The sequence below is a fragment of the Dermacentor variabilis genome, chromosome 1 (assembly GCF_050947875.1).
Source record: "Dermacentor variabilis isolate Ectoservices chromosome 1, ASM5094787v1, whole genome shotgun sequence".
Classification (NCBI taxonomy): domain Eukaryota; kingdom Metazoa; phylum Arthropoda; class Arachnida; order Ixodida; family Ixodidae; genus Dermacentor; species Dermacentor variabilis.
Window position 1 is genome coordinate 100,636,557 of NC_134568.1, and position 15,840 is coordinate 100,652,396.

The following is a 15,840-nucleotide window of genomic DNA, read 5'->3' on the forward strand; positions in this document are numbered from 1 at the left end:
TCTTCTGCCAGCCGTGTACGCGTAAGTGGCGGCTATTCCTTTGTAGAGAGAGATCTGGCAGTTTTCTCCCTTCAAACATCGGTGTTTGTAGTGCTGGAAACTTCCGCTGACGGTGCTGCTTGATGAGTCGACTTTTCTTGAAAAGTTGATATTTTTCGTCGTGAAGTCCTTCGACGGTGACGTCGTCTTCGTCGCACTTTCACAGTAGCCTCTTTGTGGGTAGAGTTGTCTCTATTTGTTTAAGAATGGTGATCTCTTTCTTGATCTGGGGACGGTTCTTGGAAGAGGCGCAGTGATCACCCTGACAGTTAGGACACTTCAATGTGGTTGCGCTGCAGTTGTCTTCCGAGTGGGGTTCGGCGCATCGAGGGCACACTGCGGAATTTCTGGAAACACCCTTCACATGGCCAGTCTTCTAACAGTTGAAGCATTGCATTGGTCTTGAAATAAATGATTGAACCTGGTGGCGAAAGTAGCCAACTTTCACGTAGGAGGGAAGACAGTCACCTTTGAACGTTATCCTCGCACAACTTGTGTTACCGGAGCGACCAACGTGCCCAATGACGTTGTGTTCACTTTCTGGTTTTATGAGAACTGGGAGGTCTGCGTTAGGTATTTCATTGTCAATGTCATATGTGACTCCTGTTATTGTGGCACCGAAAAGAGCATAAGTGGGATGATGATGTTTTTCTGCTTGGGTCCGTTTGGCGCCTCCCATACCGTTACGGCGCACTGTTCATGAACTTACGACAGATGCGTCTCCCTGGTGGAAGATTGGATGTCGTTTATACTCAGCCCGAAGCCTCAGCATGAATTGCCGCTGCAACCCGCGCGCGCGCTATCACACGCACATCACGCAACGAAAATGTGGAAGAGAGAACGCCTCCTTCTGATGTTCGCTTTCTAAATTTTCGCCTCCGTTCTCGTGAAAGCTCCACTGTTGTTGTCCGCTGCTCCCCATCAACGATCAAGAGTGCAGGAGCATTGAAAGCCTCTCACGTATACATTCGAGCACGAGTTCATGCATGAGCGCGTGTGCCAAAGCGGCATCGCTAATCACCGAATCCGATCCACCTTTTCAGTGATGTGTCCAAAAAAACAGGCACTCTATATCATACTTGTACGTAACGAGTTACTTGTAATTAATTACTTGTAACCGATTACAGTTTTTTTGTAATTTTGTAAGTTAACGACTACATTGTTTACTCGGTAACGCTCTTTATGATTCGATTACTTTTTTTTTTTCAGTAACCAATTACACGTAAGCAGTTACCTTATTTACGAGACAAGCTGTAACACTTCCGACGCAGCTTTGGGAACCTGAAATGGGCGATAACTGCAGTAGAACGGCCCGAGATCTTGCCACGCGGAAGCCTCGCGAATGCGCGTGTTCAAACAAGCAACCCCGGGGGGCTCAGTGTTTGTTTCCTCATAGAACCGGTGCTGGCACGTGTCGATAGCGAAGCCTTAGGATGTTAATGTTAGAAAGTAACATACAGACGAGTTTTTCAGCTTTTCATTAGCCCAACCAGGAGCCTCTTCTCCAAGTCCCAGCAACAATGAAGGCTGCACTTCATAGAGAATCCAGACGCTGGTTAACCACAATCTTCCGCGCAAGATGCGTATACGTTACAACACTGCCTACCCCCCAGCGCGCACATCGAGCGAATTGGCTGACCTCCCTGTCGGTCCCTCTCGTTTTACTCCTCGGGCGAGTTTTCAGTGTCGCTGCTGATGTCTTCACAGCAAAAAACGAATGACAATGACCGAGGAATTCTTTAAAAACTAATTCTTACTAATCGATTACCTATGAGTAATTTTTCAATTATTTTCGTAGGGCAGTAATCGGTGACTGTAATAAATTACATTTTTGAATGAAGTAATTGTAATTGCAATCGGTTACCTTTTTTCTGTACCGTATACAAGTCTGCACTGTATTAGTATCATCTCTGGGCAGCACTATACAACGGGTTCATAACCTGCCAAAGTACACTTAGTAGCTAGCCGCGGCTGAGCGTATATTCAAAGCATGTTGAGTAAGTTCCCAACTCCCACCTCCCTACGGCTGCTTCACCTGTGCCCGCAGCGCATATGTGACTAAAAAAAAAAGAAAATCTGTAAATGAATTTTAAGTTAGTAATTTCCTGTCATGGTGTCAGCACGAGGACACAGGAATAGAAGGACACAGACAACGCATCAGACACTGTACTTGCAAAAAACAAAAAAACAAAAAATTCTCTGATGACCCGCATGGTGTTGTCACCAAAATAAAATGAACTAGCAAACAAGCATACAGAAAAGATGTGGCAGGCTGTATGTTCGTGTCGCCAGTTGGCGAGAACGAAAGTACAGACAACTCCCGGAGCCCCGAGAAGCATGCGTCGTCGATGGTACCCGGACGTAAACACAGGACAAATAAACCACACGAGTAACGAATACGGCGCATTCGAAAGAGCGAACCTGGGCCCGTATTCCCGAAAAGTTACTACGCTAGAATAGTTTCTGAGAGGAACTTCCGGCCAGCCCTCTTGCTGGGCATACTATTAGCGAAGGCGGCCGACCAATCGGCAAACAGCACTTACTAACGAAAAGCTTTCTGAATTCGGCCCGTGGGAGACGTATACGTGCAGCGTGGCAGTTGCTGCACGGAAATAACCGGAGTCGAGGCGTGTCGGGGGGAAGCTGCGGACAGCTGCAGATTGTAGTACAGCGCTTCCCTTTGAGCCGAGGCGGAATCGCATGCCCGCGCCTCGCATCTCGTGTCGTGCCCTGCGGGAAGGGCACGGCTTGCGTGACCCACATGCGCCGAGGAGCGACGGCGGCCGCCGTTTTCGTGTATCGAGCATCAGGCGCAGCACCAGTTGACGGGGCGCTCCAGTAACGCTCATTACTGAAAAGCCTCGTTACAGGAACGAATGTGCTCCGCACACGCTGCACTCTATCAAAACTGAGTTACCGGGGCGAGCCGGTACAGGGTAGTGGTCAGCTGGCGATGCAAAACGCCGTTCGTTTTTGCATAGCTGCGGCGCGAGCGCGTTTAGTGCATAAACGGCGCACGACTTCCTTGTCCCCTGGTCAGCGTTTGTCTCATTTCCTCGACTTATTGTCCCGTCTCTCCGCGGGTAGAAGCTCGTTAGGCCACCGATTTGTGGGCGCGTCACTGGGCCGGGAAAGCTCGCCTTCGAAAAAGAGGAAACTCCTTCGATGAGGGCGCCATGCATCATTGGGCCTAATATTTCTGCGCGCGCGAAGCCAAGTGACAGAGCCGGTAAATGATTTTTGTAACAATTTGCCTGTTTTCCTGTGGTCTCGCATGGTGACTTTTCTTAAGGCGCACGGTTCCATACTCGGAAGGGTATTTAGTACACTATTTGCGTTCTGTAGGACTGGTTGGAAACAAATCACCTGGTTAAGCATGCCATGCTTGCTTCATTAAACGTGCTGTCCGGACGTCAAACTATGCGAAAATCAAAGAATAGGCCATTTGCGCTGCGTCGCTAGTTTTTTTACAGCAAAGCTGTACACCTCTACCCCCCCTCCCTCCCCCTAATGCATTTGTCGTGTCATTGGGCAAAACACTCAACCAATCACAGCGGGAGGCGCGCGCCGCATGCGCCGCTGGCTTCCTTGCAGCACCATTATATGGCGCACGCCTCCGCACATCCGCGGTGTCGCCGGCCATGCGGGGGAACGAAAAAAAAAAAAAAGGAACCAAGAAGCTCGCCGTCGCACATAGCGTTCGCCGCAGGCGTTTCCCAGTAAAAGTTACGGTTGCATAAGCTGCAGTTCCCGGCAACTGTAGCATACGAAGCAGGGAGTGACATTACTAGACTTTCACATGTAAAAGAAGAACCCGCCTAGCAAATGATTGAATTTGTGTTCCGATAGCGTTATGTAAAGGCCACGCATAGTTAAGACTCCCGAAAAGCAGCGTGAACACGATGAGCGGTGACGGGAACAGCAACGTATATGTGCACAACCGCGTCTTGCTCAGGATAGGTAGGACACAACGGCTCCTGCCCAAAGCAAGTCACGCACAGTTAGCACGCCTGAATAGCAGCGCGAATACGATGAGCCACGGAAGGACTCGCGACGTCAGTATGCACAACGGCGTCGGGCTCAGGCTCGGTAGGACCCATGCAGTTCAAGGCTACGTCACGTTGCACCGATCGGATCAGGTGATACCACAGCGTTGCTGGCCAACCACCTTCACAGCGTGGATTGGCGCCCTTTTTTAAAAATAATTTTGTAGAATACGTCATTTCAGCTGTTTATCAGTGTGTGCCAACGCACACCTAATTAAGTTTGAATTCAAGAGTTTGTTGCGGCCTAACACGTATGCCGAACATAAAGGTGTTCCGTAGGGAAAATATCCGTTTGGAAGAATACTCGCCTCGTATTCACCTACGTGGTTGAAATTATACTTCCCAACTACCCGTTGTTTGAAAATGAGTCCTTTGTTTCTGACTTGTATTGGTCACGCCTGTACAGCTCCAAGTTGCTGTAATCTACGCAAAACAAGGGCACTTGGATGTTTTCACAACACAACTATATTTAGTTATTAATTTTGATGTGGGAACGTATATCGCTGCTTTGAACTGATTTCGTCGATTTAACACATCAAAGGCACGTACGTTACGATTTTGCGCCCTATCCGGCGTACGACGATACCAACAGCCGTGGATCTAGAAAGTTTGCAACATATTCTACAAAGTTCCAACAAGCGTCGCAACTTGAGAGTGAATCTGTCAGAAATTGTTGGAAAGTTGCTGGATACGGCTGTTGGTATACTTAGTCGTATGTACGTCAGGTCCCACGCCTATAATCAGATCACGTGTCTCCTACTATGCGGAAAACACGTGCTCCGCAACCATCCGATTTGTCGTTGTCGGAATCCTGTTCGAAACGTGTTGGAAGTTTTTTGGATGTCATGTCGGCGCGACCAACCCTATACTGCAGTGGGTCAGACGGCTGCTATAGGCACATGTGTTTCGTGGGCGCGTGGTGCGATTCCGCCGGCGATCCTATGCGCGAACTTCTCGTACTAACAGCAGCATCCAACAAATTTCTAACAGGTTCCAACAGACGGGACAGCGACCTTTCACATGTTTCCAATATCGACCTGCAGCTTCGGTGTGCATCATTTTGCTTTTTAACGAACCCAGCGCTCCTTCGTAAAGTTTTCTCTTATGGCGCAATGCAGTATGTATAGTCTGATTTGACATCTTGCGTCAAGGTGTCCGATGCGATGTGCGGAGCGTCGCAACAATTGCTCCGCGCGAACTGCTCAAACCTCTTGGAAACTTGATGGATGCGGTTGTCGGCGCGACTAGTCGAATATGTCGGAACGCATACTGAATCGTGATAATACGCGAAACACATCTGCATAGGAACCAGTCGATCGGTCATACGACTGGCCGTACCCAACAAGGCATCTAACAAGGCATCTTAAAAGTTTCGAGCACTGCTGGTTTCCAGCGAGTCCTAAATGGTCATGGTCAGCCTTTCTTCGGAAGCATCGATCGTCCGGTGGATTTGGTAGTTTTGACGTACATGTGACCGCCCCCCCCCCCTTTCCCAACTTTTTTTTTCTTTCTTTTTGTTGACAGTGTTTCGCTTTTCACCTAACTCGATTGCGTGGGACCGCGCTTTGACCAGCCACGCGAATCACGGGACCGTGAGCCTATATAGCGGAGTAATGAGACAAATACGCACTGATCAATAGGGAGTTTTAGAATAGGGGCCCCAATAGTTTGGGGCCCCAAAGAGCTTTGCGGGTGTTAGCGTTGGGGCACGTAGGAGTGAAGAGATTTAAAATAGGGTTTGGCGTTTGCGGATAGCGTCTTGCGCTGACAGCGCCACTACGGCGTCAAAGAAAAACTATTAGAAATAATTAAATAAAATATACCATTTTATGATAGGAATAATAATTTTTACTTGCGTGTATTCGCGTTTAAGTACAATTTAGAGGTTATTCTCTGTAAGCAGCAAACAATTAGTTAGCCTTAGTTTAATTAGCTTAATTAATTAGCTTAATTAGTTTTGAGCAAACAAACTTTACTAGCCTTCACCAGCCAAGCTTAGCCGTGTTAGGCCTACGAGCCATAAAATCCACAATCGAATTCAAAATCAGCGGCGTCTAATGAGTCAGTCTTCATAACACACGCTAGTTGAGAGAAAGCGATAACCGCACTCACTTCTCCTAGTTTGCGAATTTCACGCGTTACCGCGAATCGAACCCAGTTTTGTGCTAGGTTAGAGCCGTCGCTTCGATGGGTGCCCCCATGTTTGCCGACGCAAAGCTTTTGGGGCCGCTATTTGGGCTCCCGTAAATCGGTGAAATAGCTTTCCCAACGCAAAACCCAAACGGAGTTTGCGTCTTGCGCATGCGCAGTGGCTTCGACGCTATTTCTTTGGGGCCCAAAACGTTTGGGGCCCCTATTCTAAAACTCTCTAATAGCTTCCTTTTCTCTGCGCGCTATACCTGTAAGACATATATCCACGAAGGAATTAAAAACCACTCAGAAGGCGCGTGGAGGAGAGGGAACCGTGATTAGTTACACGTTTGAAATAAAGCTGTGTTGTTTTAGCCGCGCATCACGAACGTTATGGCGCGGCCGGCCGGTTCCTCGGACGTTCTATCACTATCGTTCTCTATTCGACGCTTTTGTTGAGGTGAATGGAGACGTTGTGATCTGAGCCGTGCCGTGCCACGGAATGTATATATCCGTATTTAGCTCGTAGCTTAACAAGGATTTTCACGCCCCGATGTTGAGAGAGACAGAGAAAGGCAAATGAAGGACAGGGAGGTTAACCAGGGGATATGTCCGGTTGGCTATCCTGTACCAGGAAAGGGGGAAATGGACGCGATAGATGAGAGAAAAAGAAAAGGGAAATAAATATTTCAGTGCCGATGTTCTTGTTTCTTCCTCTGCGACTATATAGTTGCCAAAAGCGTCATCATCGGCAGAAGGTTTGGCGTTATTCACCGATAGCGCTTTAATAATGCGGGAACGTTCAATTCAGTATAAAGGAGGAAGAACTGGTTCGTCGTCGAGTGAAAGGGCAGGGCTCTCGAGAGTTCGAAGAAAGAGAACAGCGGCAGGGAGGAGTATATAGGTGCGAAATTCGGCGCTCGTGGAATGCTTTTGTTTCACATCACGTGGGTCGTACGTAGGCGTGGCTATAGTACACCCCGCGCACTCTGGTGCACACGCATGGGGAGCGGATCCAAAATTGGCGAGATGGATGGAGAGGTTGGCGGCGGCACACTGGCACGGTGTACCCGTGTATAGTTTTATCAGATCCCGTCGATACATCGCGCTGGACAGAGGCGGAGTATTTCACGACCAAGTTTCAGAAGGTCAAAGACGAGTTAAGGCTGGTTTTCGTCCGACGGAGCATGTTACAGGCCCGCTGCCGTTGTGCACACGCTGTGCGGACACACCGCTGGTGGTGCGAAAGAAATCAAGAGAGCGAAAGAAAGCGAGAGAAGAAAGGCGCGCACCGCTGGTTGCGCAGCGGTGATGGCTATGTGGGTCTGTGGAAGCGGCGGTCGGCCGGATTTTTCTTCTTGTTGTTGTTATTGTTATTATCATTATTCGAATAGATTCTAGAACGCCAAGGGATTAGCTGTTACGTGACCCAAGTTCCGAGCAGATGCGGCGTGTCGAGGCTTAGGGCCTGCAGCGGACGCTTAGGCGGGCGGCTGTAAAATAGAGAGGATAGTATTAGCCTGAACTCGGATCGAATGGGAGATATTAGGCAGCCTTTTTATGCGCTTGCGTATAACAAACCCTCCTCTGCAGAGTTAGTTGCTTGCCATACGCTTTGTGAACGCGACTTGTTCTCTTAAAGAAGGCGCATCTCGGTATGAATCTTCACTTTATAATGGGCCAGCTTAACAAGGGACTCACGGCGGTTTATAGTTGCGCGTCTACGTGTTTCTTGTAGGCTGTAACCGCATATAGAGCACGCCCTTAACGAAGTCAAAGATCCTTGTAGTCACCGGCCAGTGCTCCGATTTTAGATTAGAGATCCCAATCGGCGCCGATGGAGAGCGAAGCCATCGCTTTTCCGCATCTATTTGCGACGATTGCTTGTGAAGTCTACCGACACCCCGAATGGTACTCAACACTGCACGCAGCAGACACTAAAAAAAGTGCGATGAAGTTACGACTGCAGCACGATCGCGCAGTCAATGTGGGTCATGTTTCTGTGTGCACCGAGCAACGACGACGGTTTCGCCTCCCACGTGCGTGTATACACGTTCTGACGTCATACGGGACCCCGTGGACATTGCGCATGCGCAGTTCTGAAAAAGAAGGAAATGCCGCGCCACAGTAGAGCTTTCGCGAATTCAGTGTGAGCAAAGCGATGTCAGCTTTTCGGCAAACATATTTTCGCGTAGAGCGTTTTACGATATAACAAAGATGCAAAAACTAGCCGGCTTCCCCCATGACGTCGACAGCTTTTATACGTGTGTTTAGCGATAGTTTCGTAGTTTCGCGCATACGTTTGAGGACGGGGTTTCATAATCTATTGATGACATTTGCGCCGCTCAGAAAGAGACTGTTCAAGCGGAACTATAACTGTGTGGCTGGATTTCACGAACGTCGTACAGGGCGTCGTGCTAGCGCCGTCGGGCGACTTCCCATTTTTACGGTGAATAGTTATTCAGAGAGTATATATTACACAGTTCCGGGTTACTCTGTACGCGCCGTCTGTAACCAGCGTTATCTAATGTACTGCCTTCGTGATCGGCCCAGTGGGCTGCATGTGGTCGTGCACACAGTGTGAAGATATAAGAACACAATCGCGTGGCAGCCTGCCGAGTTCTTGGTCGATGCTTTAGCGCTTCAAACTTCTTATGTGTATTGAAAAAGATATTTTGAGAAAAGAGAGAGAGGTAGGTGAAACAAACAATAAAGCAAGAGAGCTGAACAAGAACAGAAAATGCGGTTCGCATTTTCATAGAGGAAGTTAGGTCGGCAAAGGTGGTGTTATTTTACACATGGAGTATGCAGCATCGGTGTATGCAGGACCGATGTTTAAGGAATAGGAACAAGCGGGTAGATAGAGGTAGCCGGGCTGAAACTTTGCAGATAATGAGTAAAGCGTAGGTGTGTAAACATTGGCGAGCCTCTTAAAATGTCTGTCATGAAAATATTAAACTCGTAATTAACTTGCAGTGCTGCTAAAAAAAAACCTTTGAATCAAGAGTGGGCGCGCTTTGGTTGACAATCTCGGTTACGTCCCACTCCGCGCATCACTGGAGGTTATGTTTGTAGACATATATGTTCAAAGAATCCTCACAAGCAGAGCAGCAGATGTGTCGATCAAGGTGAAAACTTGCAGATAGCACTTGCAGATAGAGAGTTGACTCCAGTGCAGGGACGTGGGAGACCCTTTTGGTAAAATCCTAAAGCCCGCAATCAACAAAGTTTCATCCACAAGGTAGGCATACATCAAGACGCTGTTCTCGATGTAGGCCTACTAAAGGTTTGTGCAGACCTGCTAGTATTTTTTTAAGAGTACACTGTATAAGCACTGTGACTTAAATTAGCTCTCCGCACATGATTGCACTAGGCTGGAGCTTTCACTAAAAAGTGCACAGAACTGCCACCATGATGTTGGGCCCTGTATAAGCGCTAGTACATGCGCAGGTCTGATTTCCTTTTTTAAGCTGACTTATTCTATTTTGCTTAAATATATATTATATTCAAGCGCAAGGTGTCACCTGCTGTAGCGCTAACTCGATCTTATAAAATGTCACACCACGTTTATAAACTTGAGGAAAAAAAGAAAGCAGAAAGGAGCGTTTTGATCAGTGAATGAACAAAAGGCTCTATAAGTATACGCATTGCCAGTTGCAGACCGAAATTCGGCCGTGCGAAAGGTGAACCCTTGCCGCGTTCAGCACTCCTGGCGCGCGATATATTCCCGCGCTTGTAGCGTTTCTGCAGCGTTCGCTGGCGTCAGATGACAGGCTCGATAGGCGACGTCCTGTACAGTGTGCGAGGTGTATACGCGCGAATCGCGTGGGTCGGCCGCGAAGTCTCCTCGAAAAACTTTCGGTGAGGCGCTTAATAGCGCGGATGAAGAGGCGATAGCGCTAATGATTTTCACTGCGGAGCCAAGTGAAGCGGCTCCTATCTCGACACCTTAATAGACTGTTCATCACCTCACATGCACGCGGCGTGCGCACATTCTCCGGAGGGACGGTTTCGAGAGAGAGCATAACGGGACGCGTCCCTGGGAGGCGACGGCTCCTCGGCTGCGAAGTGGTATGAAAAACAGGTGGTTGTCGGCGGCGGGCGAGAGGCCGCGGCTCGGCAGTGGGAACGTGATCCCTTTGTTTATCGCACAGCCCGCTTCTCTAAGAAGCTGCGGATGGAGAGGGCTGCAATAGAATGACGAACTGCCGTCTGCCCGTTCTTGCGCAACGAAAAAGCTCTTCTCCGTCCCGGGCGCTTCAGTGTCGAGGGTGAAGTTCAGGTCTGAATCACCGCCCCCGCACTCGGCTTTTTTTCTTTCTTTCTTTCTCTTTTTTTTTGGGGGGGGGGGTTCTTCCGATATGCATTCCTTCTTGTTTCGTTTTGTTTTGATTTTTCACTTAGAGACGAATGATCTGCGTGTATACACGCTTAGGCAGCGTTTATCTCAAAGCAGAATGAAGGACGAAACAGAAGAAGAAAGGGTGCATGGGCAGCGACTCTGACCCGCTCAAGAGAAACACATCAACCTACTTCTTTGTGAGAGCCGCTCGCCTTATATTTTTTTTCGTTTGTTTCTTCTTCATCTCTCTTGCCCCATATTTTCATTCAAGTTCAGTGCCATGAGACAGAAACAATAGGCCCTTTTGTTCTTGGTCGAACGAACAGCGGCGATTTCCACTATGTTTACCAAGACGGATCACCTCGCGGAAAACATGCGGCGCCGTTCTGCTTACGTGGGGCTCGATTATGGAAAGCGCGCGTTATGTAAAGGATCATGCGTATGGGTGAAGAAAGAAGCGTAGTCAGGTGTCCCACGCAGTGCGGGTTGCTTTTGATCGGCCCTTACGTAAGATTGCGGCGGCAGCTATTCAGTTACCGATCCATGAATACCTTGTAGGCGGTAGGCGGTGAGGCAAGAAATTTTACGAACCAGTCGGCGTATTTTCTAGCTCGTCAATTCGACGCACACTGTTACGATCGGCCAGCGGGGGTAGTGACCTTCTAGCCTAGCTCTCCTGCACCACTGCGACGAATCGCTTCGTGAAGATAATGCGTCCCCCTCGGACAGACCTGCGGTGACAGCAGAGCGAGACACGTTTAGGGGATCGAGTGTTGTTTGTTGGTTCACTGTCGCCGTCACGGACTAATGCGAGCGAGAAACTCCTGGAAAAGGGTGTTCTGCGGCATTTCCTCACGGACTCCGTTAACCGCCACGGTCGTTTGACAGATGCTTCAGCTAATTGCTGGGTCAACCCAGGAACCAAGATGCGCCACTTTGAGTCACGCGTGACACTCCCTGTCTACGAAGCTCCCCTCCATTCCGTGTGTTCAGTGAACAAAGGTGCGGGAGTCCGTTGTGTGAACTCTCGCTCTCAACGCGGGTCCTTCCACGACACGGACGCTCCGATTGTACGAAGGTTGGACGGCAGTTTCCCTGGCCTAGGGACCAAGGGAGGACAGGGGGGGGTTTAAGCAGCCGTTTTCGGCTTCTCGGTGTGCTTCGCACTTTAGTCATGCTAGACTGACGAGATGTAACGTTCTCCACTCCTCATGTAGATATTGTAAATAAACCCAGTACTCCTCGTTCTCGATGAGAACACGTTCCTCCCTGCAACAACGTCCTCAGCGTGGATGAGTCGGACGACGGCATGGGCCAGCTACGCCTTTTGACATGCTCGACACCAACTCTTACAACACTTTGATGTGCCTGCTAGAATACTTCCCTTCTTGCTGATATTTAGCGTGTAGGACTTGTGGTCTCTAATGACATAGCCGCCGCGCACAGATTGCCAAGTGCAATTCTCATCGCGCATAATTTGTGAATCACTGAATCGCACTGACGCTGTTTTATAACATATAGTTGCGGGTAGACAACGTCTCTGAAAAAAAAAAAGGGGAACGTGATATGAAAACGGACAGAAGCGGAGATTAGTGAACAAGGTAGCGCATAGCCACTTGTTGAGTGACGAGCCTGCTAGCACTCTTTCAGCGAGCGCGACCCAATCAGCGGCCAGCTTAAAGGCGTTTCAACAAGACTGATGGTAGTTACGCGCTTCACCGCAGCGTGCTCGGATGAATCATTCTTCCCTCTCGTCTCACCGTTTCTGCCCTTCTCACTTTATCCAGTTCAGGGTAGCCAACTGATTTCTGATTAACCTCGCTACCTGTTTCTTTTCTCTCTCTCCTCTTGTCGGTGTTTCAGATCTCTGGAGGCTAAGAGAATAGCGCTTCTCATTCTCCTGCGCTTCTAGCGTCAAGAGAAGCTCCGTTGGAGGGCCAAGCAGTAGCTCTTGTCAAGCTTTCAAAATGTGTGTAGCGGCCATCTTGATTACGGCAAGTTTAGCATGTGGAAAAGCCTGCTTACGGAATTTGGCATTTCGTCCTTTGGCTGCGCATAACTTTAAAAACCGTTTCGCTAACTTCAGATTTTTTTATTGCCTTTTTTTACGTTCTCTGTTTCGAATGAAGCGGTTTTAGACTGTACGTTGACAGTCATGGTCTGTAGACATCCTTCAAAGCGACAGATACGCAGGAAGATTCCAAGAGGCGTGTATGCCCAGAAGAGGTCGGGGGGCACGCCACCCCCTCCCCCCCCTCTTTCTGCCCCCTCCTTCCGTCTTGCTTCTTTCTGCGATGTACTTGGCGAGCTGTCTCTCCGCGGTGTCGAGGTGAGGGACCCCGTAAAACATCGGAACCGCGGAATCCAGGCGAGTAGCCCGCGCCACAGAACTCGTAAAGAAGGGCTCCGGAATTCGCCGAACACCGGCTGGAATTAAAGCACGCAAGAAAACATGCGTCACCACCGCTATCGCGGCTACGCCTGTCTATGCTATATATTTTTTCCTCGGGTTTTTCATCTTTCGTGGCTCTCAGGCTGAAGTTCGTCCCACGCGTGTTTCCGTAATTTATTTTCCTTTCTGAGTATTGAAGCGACAGACGAAGAAAAAATTATATCTATTGCTTGAAGAGAGCCGGCAACAGATTAGCTATAGTATTTGCGTCAGAGCTACAGTGTTGAGTGAAAGTTAACTGTAGAAAGTGCCATTGCTACACACGAAGCTGCGTCTTTAATAATAATAATAATAATAATAATAATAATAATAATAATAATAATAATAATAATAATAATAATAATAATAATAATAATAATAATTATTATTATTATTATTATTATTATTATTATTATTATTATTATTATTATTATTATTATTATTATTATTATTATTATTATTATTATTTCCCATAAATACAGGGGTTGGTGGAAGGCATGAGACTAAAATCTAGGAACGCTTGACGAAGGTGTCATACCTTTTACAGCAGGCAACAGCAGGGAACATGATACATTTAGATTCATATTAGCCAATGATGAATTCCGAATAGAAGCAGTTACTGAAATAAATTTCTAGGCGTTTCATTCTGCCTTATACATGTTATACAAACCTACAAAAAAACGTACAAATTAAGATCGCAAACGTGCAGCATAATGCAGCTTTATGCAACATAAAGGTTACAACGAGAGGTGACCACACTTGAAGATGTAAGATTGACTCTGCAGGTAGAATGGGAATTGTAGCATGTTTATTTATATAAAGAGACATTGTTGATGCGCGACGTTAAGAAGCTGTTCCCGTCACGCTGCCACCAATGAAATAACTGCGTAATTGCGTATTTGAAATGTTCTTAAGGGTAACGTTGCAGTCACTCAGCTGATTTAAAAGCACTGGTAACTTATAACTAATCATCTCGTAGCCGTAATTTGTCCGTACTGTAGGCAACACCCACTCTCTTTCTTTTATGTCGTGGCCAGTCTCACTAGCTTGAGGAAACTGTCTCATCTATCTCTGCAGGTGCAGAAAATCGCGTATAGCATGCGTTGCTCAATTATTGACTTTGTTCGTTGCAGTCAGCGCCACCTGATTTTTTTTTTCTTTTTTAGGAGATCTGCTTCTTGTCAGAGTCTTGCAGAGAAGTAGATCAAATGTAAATACCAAGACTTCTTTGCAGTCCTATTACTTACCAGCGTTACATGGCAGCTGTGGCGGGCGACAGTCAACACTTCCTTTTGCTTGTATCTTGTTCGCCACCCTTTCCCTCCCCTCGCCTTTTTTTTTCTTCCTTAATTGTGTTGTGTGATTCTGTATGTCGTTGTTGTGAAAGACGGTGCGGAAGAGAAAATTCCGACAGAACCCATCTCACGATGACTGTTGAGGTTAATGCGATTAGCATTCAGAAAGTGTAGCGACACACTGCATTGCCATCGCCGGAACGCGTCATGTATGAGCCGCGTACAGCCACCGCCGGGCTCCCCTCTCGCGCTTCCTTCTGGACGCCCCCTGCGCCATGTCGCGGCACCGAGTCCGAGATGGCGTGGCCTTCAAGACTGCGGCGGTGGCGCGCCGGTGCCTGCGAACGCTGATAATTATACCCCTGCTGTCCATTCGTGGCGCAGATATAATAATAATAATAATAATAATAATAATAATAATAATAATAATAATAATACTGCTCTTGAAGAACTCTTGTGACGGGTTAGAAATCTCCCGGCACCGGACAAATGTAACAAAAATATTTTAATTGATCATCGCCATTAGTATGTTAGATAGATAGATAGATAGATAGATAGATAGTTCCTTACGCGCTTTTTGTCTTAGCTCTTTTGAGAGCCTTTTCTCTTCTTTTGCCTAATGCTTCGTAAAGATGTGAACTAAACTAAAGTCGACGATGACTGGCTTACTCGCTACTACCATATGATGTCGCTGAAATCGAAATTTTCTTCAGTGCAATTCAGGGAGCTCGGCACGCCCAAAAATTATACACGCTGGCTGCGCTATATCGTTTCAGGACGTGGCCACGTGATCGCGTAATCTTGCTCATCGACGCCTCCGAGTGGAATATAATTAACGGAGGCCACTCGGCATACACCGGCAGTTGTCAGAGAATCGGATTGGCAGCTCTCAAGTTACAAAGCTAGTCGTTGGCTATGACGGACGCTGTGCAATATATGTTTGAAATCTACCTTTAACGGTATGCGCCATTTTTGACTGTGGACGCAGAGAGAGAGAAAACAAGAGGTAAAAGGCAGAGAGGCTAACCAGATTAAATGCCCGTCGGCTACTCTGTGGATCGAAACATCCGTGTGCGGACGTTCTTTATAATGCGTCACCTGGCATTAAACCGCGCTGTGCAGACTGAAACGCGATATTGAGCATACAGTATATTGTCACGTTGTAGTATTGTCACGCGTGATAATAAGCTGATACCAACCTGGCTTTGCGCTGCTTAAAGGGACACTAAAGGAAAGTGATAAGTTGAGGTAAATCGACAGAGTATTTGTCTAGAAGTCGTATCATCGTTTTCCGCATGCCAATATATAAATTTTTATTTTTATTTGCCTAAGAAATTGCCGTCGAAGGTCCCGCTGCTGCTTCTCAATTTGAACCGCCCGCGCCAACGCGGAGGACTTGACGTCATCTCAACGTGACCGCCCTCTTTGCCGTTATGTCTTTTGTAGACTTTATTTAGTTCTATATACGAAGCGTACTACTTTGCCGATGTAGGTGTTCAGCTTGCGTGAGTCAATGTGTGGCTCTGCTTGGGTTCAGGTTACCAGGTACGGTCACTT

At 47.7% G+C, this 15,840-nt stretch overlaps 1 protein-coding gene across 1 annotated transcript in view; it reads left to right on the forward strand.

Annotated features, from left to right (window-relative positions):
• The window catches only part of ko (Stork-head domain-containing protein knockout), a 447,377-nt gene that overhangs the window by 215,410 nt on the left and 216,127 nt on the right, over positions 1-15,840 (forward strand). The window lies entirely within an intron of this gene.